Source organism: Cryptomeria japonica, unplaced genomic scaffold (assembly GCF_030272615.1).
Source record: "Cryptomeria japonica unplaced genomic scaffold, Sugi_1.0 HiC_scaffold_251, whole genome shotgun sequence".
Taxonomy (NCBI): Eukaryota; Viridiplantae; Streptophyta; class Pinopsida; order Cupressales; family Cupressaceae; genus Cryptomeria; species Cryptomeria japonica.
Window position 1 is genome coordinate 127,822 of NW_026729073.1, and position 4,679 is coordinate 132,500.

Genomic DNA, 4,679 nt, shown 5'->3' on the forward strand with positions numbered 1-4,679 from the left:
GGTCCCTAAACGTTCGAGAAACCCGATTGCTATGCGCCGACTCTCTTTCTTGCGAGCCTCCATCTAGCTTTTGGGTCTCTACGGAACGGAAGTCGGAATCTGGGACCGTTGTTTGATTCGACGAGGCAGACTACGGTTGTGCGAGAATCGGACAAATAACTTATATAGGGGAGGTGTTGACTGGAGCATTCTCCCCCGTGCCCCTCTAACTCGACCAATGCTGGCGCTCGAACGGTGGTAGCGCTCGGATTTTCATTGAGCGCCAGCATTGGTCGATTTAGAGGGGCATGCGAGATTCCCGAATGCTATGCGAGGGCTCTAACGGAAATGTCTATTGGTTTCGGTATGGATGCAATTGCGAGTGGTTCGGCAAAGGTAGTCGTTCCGATGCGTCCATGTCGTGGCCAAATCGATAATTCGATTTGAGCCCTCGTATAGCATTTGGGTCTCTCGATGTGATTCCGCATTCCAGTCCCTTTGGGCACTGCTTGAGCCGCATCCCAGGGGGTTCCCTTCCCAATAATCTGCCTCGCAACCCGATTGCTATGCGGTGAGGCTCCTCGGCCGCCTCGGAACTATCTGTGTATCAGACGCATCGCGGGATAAGGGGTTGGCAACGGTAGTCGCCCCAAGCGCGTCCGATGCTTGGACCATTCCGAGGCGGCCCTGAAGCCTCTTCCGTCTAGCCGTTGGGTCCTTCTCGCCGCATCCCTCGCCTCGCACCCCGATTGCTATGCGGTGAGGCTCCTCGGCCGCCTCGGAACTATCTGTGTATCGGACGCGTCGCGGGATAAGGGGTTGTCACTGGTAGTCGCCCCAAGCGCGTCCGATGCTTGGACCATTCCGAGGCGGCCCTGAAGCCTCTTCCGTCTAGCCGTTGGGTCCTTCTCGCCGCATCCCTCGCCTCGCACCCCGATTGCTATGCGGTGAGGCTCCTCGGCCGCCTCGGAACTATCTGTGTATCGGACGCGTCGCGGGATAAGGGGTTGTCATTGGTAGTCGCCCCAAGCGCGTCCGATGCTTGGACCATTCCGAGGCGGCCCTGAAGCCTCTTCCGTCTAGCCGTTGGGTCCTTCTCGCCGCATCCCTCGCCTCGCACCCCGATTGCTATGCGGTGAGGCTCCTCGGCCGCCTCGGAACTATCTGTGTATCGGACGCGTCGCGGGATAAGGGGTTGTCACTGGTAGTCGCCCCAAGCGCGTCCGATGCTTGGACCATTCCGAGGCGGCCCTGAAGCCTCTTCCGTCTAGCCGTTGGGTCCTTCTCGCCGCATCCCTCGCCTCGCACCCCGATTGCTATGCGGTGAGGCTCCTCGGCCGCCTCGGAACTATCTGTGTATCGGACGCGTCGCGGGATAAGGGGTTGTCACTGGTAGTCGCCCCAAGCGCGTTCGATGCTTGGACCATTCCGAGGCGGCCCTGAAGCCTCTTCCGTCTAGCCGTTGGGTCCTTCTCGCCGCATCCCTCGCCTCGCACCCCGATTGCTATGCGGTGAGGCTCCTCGGCCGCCTTGGAACTATCTGTGTATCGGACGCGTCGCGGGATAAGGGGTTGTCACTGGTAGTCGCCCCAAGCGCGTCCGATGCTTGGACCATTCCGAGGCGGACCCGAAGCCTCTTCCGTCTAGCCGTTGGGTCCTTCTCGCCGCATCCTTCGCCTCGCACCCCGATTGCTATGCGGTGAGGCTCCTCGGCCGCCTCGGAACTATCTGTGTATCGGACGCGTCGCGGGATAAGGGGTTGTCACTGGTAGTCGCCCCAAGCGCGTCCGATGCTTGGACCATTCCGAGGCGGACCCGAAGCCTCTTCCGTCTAGCCGTTGGGTCCTTCTCGCCGCATCCCTCGCCTCGCACCCCGATTGCTATGCGGTGAGGCTCCTCGGCCGCCTTGGAACTATCTGTGTATCGGACGCGTCGCGGGATAAGGGGTTGTCACTGGTAGTCGCCCCAAGCGCGTCCGATGCTTGGACCATTCCGAGGCGGACCCGAAGCCTCTTCCGTCTAGCCGTTGGGTCCTTCTCGCCGCATCCCTCGCCTCGCACCCCGATTGCTATGCGGTGAGGCTCCTCGGCCGCCTTGGAACTATCTGTGTATCGGACGCGTCGCGGGATAAGGGGTTGTCACTGGTAGTCGCCCCAAGCGCGTCCGATGCTTGGACCATTCCGAGGCGGACCCGAAGCCTCTTCCGTCTAGCCGTTGGGTCCTTCTCGCCGCATCCCTCGCCTCGCACCCCGATTGCTATGCGGTGAGGCTCCTCGGCCGCCTTGGAACTATCTGTGTATCGGACGCGTCGCGGGATAAGGGGTTGTCACTGGTAGTCGCCCCAAGCGCGTCCGATGCTTGGACCATTCCGAGGCGGCCCCGAAGCCTCTTCCGTCTAGCCGTTGGGTCCTTCTCGCCGCATCCCTCGCCTCGCACCCCGATTGCTATGCGGTGAGGCTCCTCGGCCGCCTTGGAACTATCTGTGTATCGGACGCGTCGCGGGATAAGGGGTTGTCACTGGTAGTCGCCCCAAGCGCGTCCGATGCTTGGACCATTCCGAGGCGGCCCCGAAGCCTCTTCCGTGTAGCCGTTGGGTCCTTCTCGCCGCATCCCTCGCCTCGCACCCCGATTGCTATGCGGTGAGGCTCCTCGGCCGCCTTGGAACTATCTGTGTATCGGACGCGTCGCGGGATAAGGGGTTGTCACTGGTAGTCGCCCCAAGCGCGTCCGATGCTTGGACCATTCCGAGGCGGACCTGAAGCCTCTTCCCTCTAGCCGTTGGGGCTTTCTCGCCGCATCCCTCGCCTCGCACCCTGATTGCTATGCTGTGAGGCTCCTCGGCCGCCTTGGAACTATCTGTGTATCGGACGCATCGCGGGATAAGGGGTTGGCAGTGGTAGTCGCCCCAAGCGCATCCGATGCTTGGACCATTCCGAGGCGGCCCTGCAGCCTCTTCCGTCTAGCCGTTGGGGCCATCTCGCCGCATCCCCCACCTCGCACCACGATTGCTATGCGGTGAGGCTCCTTGGCCGCCTCGGAACTATCTGTGTATCGGACGCATCGCGGGATAAGGGGTTGTCACTGGTAGTCGCCCCAAGCGCGTCCGATGCTTGGACTATTCCGAGGCGGCCCTGCAGCCTCTTCCGTCTAGCCGTTGGGGCCATCTCGCTGCATCCCCCACCTCCTCGGCCGCCTCGGAACTATCTGTGTATCGGACGCATCGCGGGATAAGGGGTTGGCAGTGGTAGTCGCCCCAAGCGCGTCCGATGCTTGGACTATTCCGAGGCAGCCCTGCAGCCTCTTCCGTCTAGCCTTTGGGGCCATCTCGCCGCATCCCTCGCCTCGCACCCCGATTGCTATGCGGTGAGGCTCCTCGGCCGCCTGGGAACTATCTTCGTATCGGACGCATCGCGGGATAAGGGGTTGTCACTGGTAGTCGCCCCAAGCGCGTCCGATGCTTGGACTATTCCGAGGCGGCCCTGTGGCCTCTTCCGTCTAGCCGTTGGGGCCATCTCGCCGCATCCCCCACCTCGCACCCCGATTGCTATGCGGTGAGGCTCTTCGGCCGCCTTGGAACTATCTTCGTATCGGACGCATCGCGGGATAAGGGGTTGTCACTGGTAGTGGCCCCAAGCGCGTCCGATGCTTGGACTATTCCGAGGCGGCCCTGCAGCCTCTTCCGTCTAGCCGTTGGGGCCATCTCGCCGCATCCCCCACCTCGCACCCCGATTGCTATGCGGTGAGGCTCCTCGGCCGCCTTGGAACTATCTTCGTATCGGACGCATCGCGGGATAAGGGGTTGTCACTGGTAGTCGCCCCAAGCGCGTCCGATGCTTGGACTATTCCGACGCGGCCCTGTGGCCTCTTCCGTCTAGCCGTTGGGGCCATCTCGCCGCATCCCCCACCTCGCACCCCGATTGCTATGCGGTGAGGCTCCTCGGCCGCCTTGGAACCATCTTCGTATCGGACGCATCGCGGGATAGGGGGCTGTCACTGGTAGTCGCCCCAAGCGTGTCCGATGCTTGGACCATTCCTAGGCGGCCCTGAAGCCTCTTCCGTCTAGCCGTTGGGGCCTTCCCGCCCCATCCCTCGCCTCGCACCCCCGATTGCTATGCGGTGAGGCTCCTCGGCCGCCTTGGAACCATCTGTGTATCGGACGCATCGCGGGATAAGGGGTTGGCACTGGCAGTCGCCCCAAGCGCGTCCGATGCTTGGACCATTCCGAGGTGGCCCTGAAGCCTCTTCCGTCTAGCCGTTGGGGCCTTCCCGCCCCATCCCTCGCCTCGCACCCCGATTGATATGCGGTGAGGCTCCTCGGCCGCCTTGGAACTATCTGTGTATCGGACGCATCGCGGGATAAGGGGTTGGCACTGGTAGTCGTCCCAATCGCATCCGATGCTTGGACCATTCCGAGGCGGCCCTGCAGCCTCTTCCGTTTAGCCGTCGGGGCCTTCCCGCCGCATCCCTCGCCTCGCATCCCGATTCCTATGCGGTGAGTCTTCTCGGCCGCCGCGGAACTATACCTGTTATTGCTACTGCATCCTTCGGCTGGTAACCTCCTCTGCCGCCTTGGAACGTTCTCTTTGTCGGACGCGTCGCGGGATAAGGGGTTGGCACTGGTAGTCGCCCCAAGCGCGCCCGATGCATAGACCGCTCCGAGTCGACCTTGCTTTCAGCCTCTCACATGCATAGACCTCTCT